Source organism: Diaphorina citri, unplaced genomic scaffold (assembly GCF_000475195.1).
Source record: "Diaphorina citri unplaced genomic scaffold, Diaci psyllid genome assembly version 1.1 scaffold190, whole genome shotgun sequence".
In the NCBI taxonomy this organism is placed as follows: Eukaryota; Metazoa; Arthropoda; class Insecta; order Hemiptera; family Psyllidae; genus Diaphorina; species Diaphorina citri.
Genome location: NW_007377627.1, coordinates 77,444 through 87,751, shown reverse-complemented (window position 1 = coordinate 87,751; position 10,308 = coordinate 77,444). Strand labels below are relative to the sequence as shown.

Here is a 10,308-nt window from a genome sequence, read left to right as displayed (position 1 = left end):
TTTTTTTTTTTAGGAGGTTTGACAGAGGGAACTGTAACTCCTAAGGTCTTATCGTCCCGAAATCGAAGAGAGATCGGAGGATAGGAGAAAGCCAGCTGTTACTAGAACGAACATTATTCGTTCAGGATAAAATCTACCCCGGGCGGGAATCGAACCCTGGGCCTAGCGCTTATAGGGCAGACGCACTACCAACGTACTAACCATCCAACCAAGCTAACTATTAGGCCGGCTAATCTCGTAGGAGGTAAATCGGAAATTACCGTCGGTTCCAGCTCGTAAAAATAGAATAGGAGTTTCCACATAATGTTTAAATAGAATAGGAGACTGCACAACTGCACATGAAGACATTCTAGGACAGAGGTTCTCAACCGGTGGTACGCGGATACATTTTAGGTGGTACGCAGTGATATATTAATAATAACAATAAAAAATGTTGAATGGTGGGGTTTTAAGACTATAATTATTCAAAATAATTGATAAGAAACTAAAAAAATCGTGATTTTTTTTTATTGAACGAATCAAGAAACATCATTTTCATTTTCCTAAACATGACCAAATGTAACTTTTCATTATTATTATTATTATTATATATAAATATTAGGTGGTACGTCAAAATCTCTGAAAATTTCAAGTGGAACGTGTTTACTAAAAGGTTGAGAACCCCTGTTCTAGGACATTATTTTCGAATCGATGACATCTGTCATGTAGATACTAGAGGTAGGTAGGTATAGTAAATGAAATGTAGGTAGGTACTGTGTGAATGAAAACCCAAGGTTTCTTCGGAGCTAGGTACGATATACAGGGAGCTTCAAAAAGATTCGCCAGCCTAGTTTGCTTGGAGGGTCGCTGTCTTGTAAGCGCTAAGTCGCGAGTTCGATTCTCGCTTGGGGTGAATTTTATCCTCAGCTACATACATATATGTTCGTTGGATAGTGGCTAATGTTATTGATATTGGATTAATGTTCGTTCTCGGATAACGGCTAGCTTTCTCCTGTCCTGTCTTCCTTCTCTCTTCGATTTTCGGGATAATATCTTAGCAGTTACAGTTCCCTCTATCAAACCTCTTAAAAAGTAACTGGAATTGGATTTCAAAAGTCTTTGCTTAATCTTCCTTAAATCTACCAATTTGACAAATTCGAGGATTTTGACATTTAGAGAAGGATCTTTTTTTGGGACATCCCGTACGTACTTACTGTGGGTGAAAATTGGATTTCCCAAAGGATTATGATTTTTCACTTCGTAAAATTTCATTTAAATTGTAGCTCTGTCACTCTACAAATCTAGGACATTATTTTCGAATCGGTGACATCTGTCATGTAGATACTAGAGGTAGGTAGGTATGGTAAATGAAATGTAGGTAGGTAGGTACTGTGTGAATGAAAACCCAAGGTTTCTTCGGAGCTAGGTACGATATACAGGGAGTTTCAAAAAGATTTCGCCAGCCTAGTTTGCTTGGAGGGTCCCTGCCTTGTAAGCGCTAAGTCGCGAGTTCGATTCTCGCTTGGGGTGGATTTTATCCTCAGCTACATACATATAAGTTCGTTGGATAGTGGCTAATGTTATTGATATTGGATAATGTTCGTTCTCGGATAACGGCTAGCTTTCTCCTGTCCTGTCTTCCTTCTCTCTTCGATTTTCGGGATAATATCTTAGCAGTTACAGTTCCCTCTATCAAACCTCTTCGCCTTGTAAGCGCTAAGTCGCGAGTTCGATTCTCGCTTGGGGTGAATTTTATCCTCAGCTACATACATATATGTTCGTTGGATAGTGGTTATAATGTTATCGATATTGGATAATGTTCGTTCTCGGATAACGGCTAGCTTTCTCCTGTCCTGTCTTCCTTCTCTCTTCGATTTTCGGGATAATATCTTAGCAGTTACAGTTCCCTCTATCAAACCTCTTCAAAAAAAAAAGTAACTGGAATTGGATTTCAAAAGTCTTTGCTTAATCTTCCTTAAATCTACCAATTTGTCAAATTCGAGGATTTTGACATTTAGAGAAGGATCTTTTCTGGGACATCCCGTACGTAACAAGTGTAAGCTGTTATCGTGTTAATTATTGGAATTAGCAATCTTGTTCATCTCTCTCGTGGCGGTCCGGGCCTCTAATTACGTTATATTGTCGCTGTTTTTATCTTGAATAAATTTTGCTCTCTCGCGGTTGTAAGGAAACAGGCAATTCACACCATGTACACTCGTACATATAGCTACCTACCATTTATACCTATACGTACGTGTTGGCTGGCGCGTGTCTCTCTCTCTCTCTCTCAAAAAAAAAGTTGAAGTAACCTACCATTTGTACCTATACGTACGTGTTGGCTGGCGCGTGTCTCTCTGAAAAAAAAAAAAAAGTTGAAGTAACTTTATTAAAAAAAAAAAATGGAGTTTTCAATTTGTTAAAGTAACGTTGCGCGTGGTTCGTATCCGGTTGGGTGACCATCGCGTGCTCCACTCAAGCTGGGTTATTTGTGGCCGAATGGAGGTAAAATCTCCACTAAAACCATTAGGAGTTTTACAGTGACGTTGACCTTTGAGTCCTTGGACTTTGGAAAATCTAATGATTTTTTGCTGTACCAGCTCAATGAACCCCTCTCTCGCTCTTGCCTGTCGTGAAACAAATCAAAAGCCGAAGCCGACATTTTGTCCAAGAGCCGCCCCATCCGAGCCGTGCAAAATTTCAATCCATCTCTGCTTGACTCCCAACCCAAGTCCAAATGTACTATATTGCAATACTGGATTCATATCATATGGGAATTCAATTAATTATTGTGATCAAGGGATAATGAGACTGCAAATAATTTGAAAAGAAGAGTTACATTTTGATGATGCAAAACAGCACAGCAGATAAAAGAGAGCAAAATTTTATATCTCATCTCATCTATGAAAGAACAAAATAGACTCAGGAAAAATATTTAAAGAAGTAAAAATCAAACAGTATAAATTACATCTGACCCTGAAAAAAAAAAATAAATAAATAAATAATAATAATAATGAAAATAATTGGAAAAAAAAATGTAGGTGATCTGATTTGGACGGATTGTCAGTCAATTCACAGAAATTTCAACAGGATGTACAATAATATGGAATGGGAATCAAACGAATTAGAATTAATTAGGAGGACTCCAAAAGGAGATTGAAATGTTTCGACACTATCATACAGGGTGACCAAGTGGATGATTCAGTGATTTTCTTCTTTTTTTTCGGATTGTCAGTCAATTCACAGAAATTTCAACAGGATGTACAATAATATGGAATGGGAATCAAACGAATTAGAATTAATTAGGAGGACTACAAAAGGAGATTGAAATGTTTCGACACTATCATACAGGGTGACCAAGTGGATGATTCAGTGATTTTCTTCTTCTTTTTTTCTGATTTGGACGGATTGTCAGTCAATTCACAGAAATTTCAACAGGATGTACAATAATATGGAATGGGAATCAAACGAATTAGAATTAAATTAGGAGGACTCCAAAAGGAGATTGAAATGTTTCGACACTATCATACAGGGTGACCAAGTGGTTGATTCAGTGATTTTCTTCTTTTTTTTTCCCACAAGTCCAGCCGTGCCCTTATTCGAAAATATTATTTTTACCGTGCCCTCTAGTTCCTGAAACAAAACGTTTGTGCCAAAATCCGATATATATTTTGCACACGAGTCAATTAACCTTCAGATCAAATACTCGTACCTTCATATTCACTTTTAACATCTGGTCTGGCCCGTTCGTGTCCGATGAGTTTTTAATCATTTTATTTTAAAATGATGTGAATCTTTGGACCAAAGATAAAAATCACGATTTTTTTAGTTTCTTATCAATTATTTTGAATAATTATAGTCTTAAAACCCCACCATTCAACATTTTTTATTGTTATTATTAATATATCACTGCGTACCACCTAAAATGTATCCGCGTACCACCGGTTGAGAACCTCTGTCCTAGAATGTCTTCATGTGCAGTTGTGCAGTCTCCTATTCTATTTAAACATTATGTGGAAACTCCTATTCTATTTTTACGAGCTGGAACCGACGGTAATTTCCGATTTACCTCCTACGAGATTAGCCGGCCTAATAGTTAGCTTGGTTGGTACGACGTAGTGCGTCTGCCCTATAAGCGCTAGGCCCAGGGTTCGATTCCCGCCCGGGGTAGATTTTATCCTGAACGAATAATGTTCGTTCTAGTAACAGCTGGCTTTCTCCTATCCTGTCTTCCTTCTCTCTTCGATTTCGGGACGATAAGACCTTAGGAGTTACAGTTCCCTCTGTCAAACCCAAAACGTGTTTTGGCATTAAAATCTGACCATCGAAAATTTGACCCGATTACATTACTTTCCTTCCTATAGGATAAGGAAAGTAAAAATGGAGTTTTCAATTTGTTAATGTTAATAACATTGCGCGTGGTTGGTATCCGGTTGGGTGACCATCGCGTGCTCCACTCAAGTTGGGTTATTTGTGGCCGAATGGAGGTAAAATCTCCACTAAAACCATTAGGAGTTTTACAGTGACGTTAAAATAAATAAACATAAACCCCTTTGAGTCTTTGGAAAATCTAATGATTTTTTGCTGGACCAGCTCAATGAACCCCTCTCTCGCTCTTGCCTGTCGTGAAACAAATCAAAAGCCGAAGCCGACATTTTGTCCAAGAGCCGCCCCATCCGAGCCGTGCAAAATTTCAATCCATCTCTGCTTGACTCCCAAGTCCAAATGTACTATATTGCAATACTGGATTCATATCATATGGGAATTCAATTAATTATTATGATCAAGGGATAATGAGACTACAAATAATTTGTAATGGGATTTAATTCATTTAATAAGTAAAAAATTGCGATGTGATTAAACCTCGAGAATGTTATATTGTGATCAAAGGATAATGGGATTACAAATAATTTGTAAAGGGATTAATTAATTATAATTTATAAATGAAATTGCGATGTGATAAAACCTCATGCCATGTGATAAAAGTTAATTTAATTAATTAAGAGATTTCTGATAGCGCATTTTGCGTCTCTTGATTGCATTGATAAATGTATAATCTGCCTTCTGGAACATAGCGGAAGAAATGGAAAGTTATTGATTGAAATTGAGATCAATTTATTATTTTATTTCATTTCGGAAAATTTCGATGTAGCCCGATTGGCACGATAAAACGTCATGCCATGTGATAAAAGTTAATTTAATTAATTAAGAGATTTCTGATAGCGCATTTTGCGTCTCTTGATTGCATTGATGAATGTATAACCTGTCTTCTGGAACATAGCGGAAGAAATGGAAAGTTATTGATTGAAAATGAGATCAATTTATTATTTTATTTCGTTTTGGAAGATTCCGATTTAGCCCGATTGGCACTAGACAGCAAGATTAAAGGTACTGAGCAAATGACCATCAGTACTACTCGCTTAAAATGCAAGTATATTTATTCAACCACATAAAGTCCAATTTTACTGAGACATCGATAGGCAATTTCTCTAAGTGAAATTTTTTATGTTCCAACATGGTCATGGAACACAGAACAGGTTATTTATTCTTCACATAATTATAACTTAACCCGTTACTGTTTGATGTATCGAGATGATGTGGCTGTCAATCCTTCTTACCTCTTGTACACTGCTACTGACCAAGTCCTTAACTCAGTTTTCATAAAAAAGAAATGTGTACAGAATTTACTATTGGTAACTTGATCTCCTGTTTTTCTGTCCTATGTTGATTTCGGACACAAATAATAAGTTTAACTATGATTGAGTATTATCTTTGTGCATTCTATATAAAATATGGCCTTCCTGAAGGTGCATTTCACTTGAGTGTAAGTAATGAACAATGAAGTGATTGCATTATGTATTAAATACAGAAGCAATCAATGAAAATGTTCTTACTCTTTTTCTATAGATAACTCATGAAGTGACAGAAATACAAAAATGAAAAAATATAGACCTCTAAATAACATTATTTTTTTGATAATATTTTTTTTTTTTTTTTTTTTTTTTTCAAGTTGTCTGATAGAGTTCCTTCGGTAACTGCTGATGAGGTCTTCAAAATCGAAGAGAGAATAAGACCAGGATAGGAGAAAGCCACCTGTTCCGAAAACGAACCTCATCTGTGTTTAGGATAAAGTCCGCCCCGGGCCGAAATCGAACCCGCAACATCCAGAGTTTTCATTCTGAAGAATAGACCACGTGTGATGTTATTTTGCACACAAACCGCGAGCTTCTTTCCTTCGATTAACTTTGCGGTGGTCACTCTAATGACTCAGTCATTTTGGTGACATCACTAAATTAAAGCGATAAACCTCATCATTTATGCCTTAAAGGCCAATGAAACGGAAGTTTAACCTGATGAAAGTTGTTAATATACCTTTATTTTAGAGAGATTTCTTTTAAGAAGTTTGATAGAGGGAACTGTAACTGCTAAGCTCTTATCGTCCCGAAATTGAAGATAGAAAGAAGACATCAGGATAGGAGAATGCCAGCCGTTCCGAGCCGAACATTATCCCTCAAGGATAAAATCCGCCCCGGGCGGGAATCGTACCCGCAACCTAGCGGTTACAAAGGCAGATCCACTACCCTTCAAGCTAACTTAGGCTGGCTCTTGACTTGAACAAATTTTTTATCTAATATATAAAAATGAATGTTTGTTTGTTTGTTCGAACTTTATGCTTGGCCGAACCGCTCATCCGATTGCTATGAAACTTTGTCAACTTATTGCTTGCACTCCCGTGAAGGTTATAGGCTACTTTCCGGTTCGTTTTTGTTAAGCTACGCCGAGCAAGACCACTAAATGGATGAGTGAAATAAGCGGCCATGCCTTAGGGATTTACTAGTAATTAATATAATTTTACAAAGTCAGCATATTAGGTACCTATCTACTTTTATAGACTGAGGGTAAATGCCGTTTGTTTGCTGAGTGAATCATTGATTAAAAATGTACAGGTACCTCCTTTTCTTTTCATACAAGTATAACGTATACTTGTATACTTTATTATGTAAGTATAGAATTGACATTAAATTTATTACTTTTTACAGGTTTTACTTTTACTGATAACATTTTAAACTGCAGCACCTCCGCATTAAGGTTTACCTGTGTTAGTTCACTGTCATACCAGTTCAAGTTCAGGACCAATGATCATTTGATACAGGGGAAAAGGCCATTTTCTCTACTTTTTCCCAAGGGAATTTAACGCCATTGTACAACCTACAATGCTCAGTGGACTGAGTGGACCGCCAATTGTCAGCGCAGACAGTCACCCGTCCAGAAAAGCGACGAAATAATTGCATTGAAGTACACATAAGTACATATGATGTGTAATCATCATAATGCACACTTGACCTACTAAATGTACAGATATCTTTATACCCAACGAAGTTGGATGTGGCTGTGTGGCTCAATATGACGTCATTAAAAAATAATAATACAAAATAGGCAAGTAGGCATATCTTATTTCATCAAAGCCGTAACGAGGTCTTATCGTCCCGAAATCGAAGAGAAAAAGAGGGCAGTATAGGAAACAGCAGCCAGTCGTTCCGAACATGAACCTTATCTGTGTCTTAGGATAAAGTCCGCCCCGAGCGGAAATCGAACCCGCAACCTAGCACTTACAAGTTAACTAGGCTGGCATAAATTAAAATTAAAGAAAATAACAAAGCGGGTATTTAATACTTTTGGGGTTTATGTCATTTACGTACATAAGTCAGCTGTCTGAAATAGAGTCCATACTTCATACCTTGAAAAAAAAAAAAAATAATAATAATAAAATAATGTTTTTAAATGAATCTCCTCCTCATCTCACCTCCTAAATTCCTACGGGAAAATTTCTCGCTGTCAAAAAACATGCAAGATGAAAACAGTATGTTTTCTGGTGGTATATTATTTAATTTAGTCTGTTCTTGATTTAGAAAACAAGAAACAATGTCTAGGTCAGGGGATTTCGTATTGAAATAATTATTATGTATGTTTGAAGTATGTTCTCTGGGCACAATTATATTGACGTCACGCCATCACCATCATGCTATAGATTACAAAGGGTCCGCCAAAAAGAAAGGGGGGGGGGAATGAATGGCCAGATTGGCCAGCCTGGCTTAGTTAACTTGGAAGATTCGATTTCCACCGCCAGCCTAGTTAGCTTTTTCACTATGAAAGACCTTTAACATTTGTCTGGATAAGGGCTTCTGATTTTAAATCAATTTTATTACCTTTTGAACTGATTCATTTTCATTGAGCTGGGCACTAAGCAGCTGTCTCTGATTCAGAACTTTCTGGTATTCTGTAATAAAAACAAAAGAATAAAATTAGTGACCAAGTATATACTTATTTCCTGTTCATTATCATTCATACTGATGTGGGTACGAAACTATGATTATTGAGTAATGAATAATCCTTCTTGCCCCTTGAGTATTCCTTTTAGGTGAAGCTCTAATATCAGTGTACCTGTAACTCCTATGGGTTTCAGTGACTTGGGTTTTACTCTACATTTGGTGACAAGATACCCTCCTACTCACACAGCCCAAGTGTGGCAGGGAAACACTAGCAAACCATATTAGCCCAACCACACCTTACGTTCCTTAACTTGAGTGATTCATTGGGAACTTGGTAACCAAGAGAGATGAGCAACCAAAGATTTTCCTAACAAAGTGCTCTTTCTTCCCTAATAGCCCTATGGACAGATGGTGTATTCAACATTGATTCATTAACTTTCCTTACCTTTCTGACATTGTTTGAACAGATTCAATTCATTTTCCAGTTTCTTTTGAACTTCTTCGACCATTTTTAACGCTAGTTTTTGATGTTTTTAGCGAAAAAATCACTTTTTTACTTGCTTCACAGACGAATCCAGTGATTATTCGGAATAATTTTTTGAATTTTCGCTCCCTCTCCCTTCCTTTTCTGCCATTTTTGAGGTTATGTCTGGTGTGCTATCGCAAGTTCTGTTCACACGATCACTACAACCGGTTCTGCTAATCGAAACCGAAAGGAGCAAAACTTTTTTTACTTTTTATTACCAAACTATAGCAAAGTTTTTTTTCATCTTTCCGAGGCTTTTTCATTAATTTCTTGTGTGTTGAGTCAGATTTTGGTCAGATAGTCAGATACCCATCTCATAACGAGAAAACCTATCCTGTCTTCCTTCTCTCTTCGATTTCGGGACGATAAGACCATAGCAGTCACAGTTCCCTCTGTCAAACCTCTAAAAAAAAATCGATTTCCACCGGGGCGAACTTTGTCTTAACCAGATAAGGTTCGTTTTCGGAACGGCTCGCTTTCAAGCCTCTCCTCCTTCCTTTCGATTTTGAGACGTTAAGACCTAGAAACTGCAAACCGCCAGCCTAAGCTTAGAGAAGAGTTTAGAGGGTAACGCGCCTGCTTTGAAAGCGCTAGGTCGAAGGTTCGATTCCTACCCGGGGTGAACTTTGTTCTTAACAGAGAAGGTTCGGTCTCAGAACGGCTGGGTTTCTCCTATCCTGCCCTAATTCTGTCTCCGATTTCGCGACAAGACTCCTGGCCAGTCCTGGCAAGACGTGTAAACCATTGAGCATGCTCGAAATCTGTTAGAGAATATTCTCCGAGGTCAACGAATACGATGAACAATTGCACACCCTGTATAAGAATAACGTTGAGTTATAGGTAGTTTGTATGGGAACGAATTCCCGAATTGAAATTTGGGAGGCAGTCCATGTTCCCCGATCTTCTAGGGGTCAAAAACTCAAAATATCAAAAGCGGCACCGACCTGCTTCGTTATCATCACGCTGACGTGCTATTAGGCATGTAGATTGTAGGTACATAAGTATCTTTAGTAAGCATAATTATAATTTTTGCAATGTGGCATCGAGCAATCTGAGTGAGCAGTTTTTTTTTTTTTTCAACTGGGTACGAACACACCTATGTTTTTTTTCTAACTGATGGTAGATTCGTATAAGCTTAACCCGACTTTTAGGGCTGTTTGCCCTACACCTAAACTTCAGAGTGGCCTTTTTGTGTATGAGTACAGTAGGTACCTATACCTACGATAGATAAACCCGGAAACAGTCATGAGGCCATAATATTTCACATCTTTACATCACTAGAATGAAAAAGACTTTGGACAGATATACTCACACCCATTCGTATTAGCACTATTAGCCCGTTAAGTTGAGAATATCAGTCCCAAATCGCGCACTATTACATAACACAATCCAATAGGTACATTATATTATGGTTCCTTCACAAACAAAGTTACCTATGGATTTTTTTTTTTTTTTTTAATGTTTTGATGCAACAGTTTGAAAAACGAGAACGGGTGTATTCAACGTAACATGAAATTTGTCCAAATTTGGCACAAA

General features: G+C 37.5%; 1 long non-coding RNA gene across 1 annotated transcript; it reads right to left on the bottom strand.

Moving 5' to 3' along the window:
• Positions 1-1,885: 1,885 nt before the first annotated feature.
• Positions 1,886-2,792, bottom strand: LOC113465972. The gene is made up of 2 exons (XR_003390529.1): positions 2,362-2,792; positions 1,886-2,288 (listed from the first exon to the last, which is right to left on the bottom strand). It is a non-coding gene; the product is annotated as an uncharacterized LOC113465972 (long non-coding RNA).
• Between the last annotated feature and the right edge of the window lie 7,516 nt (positions 2,793-10,308).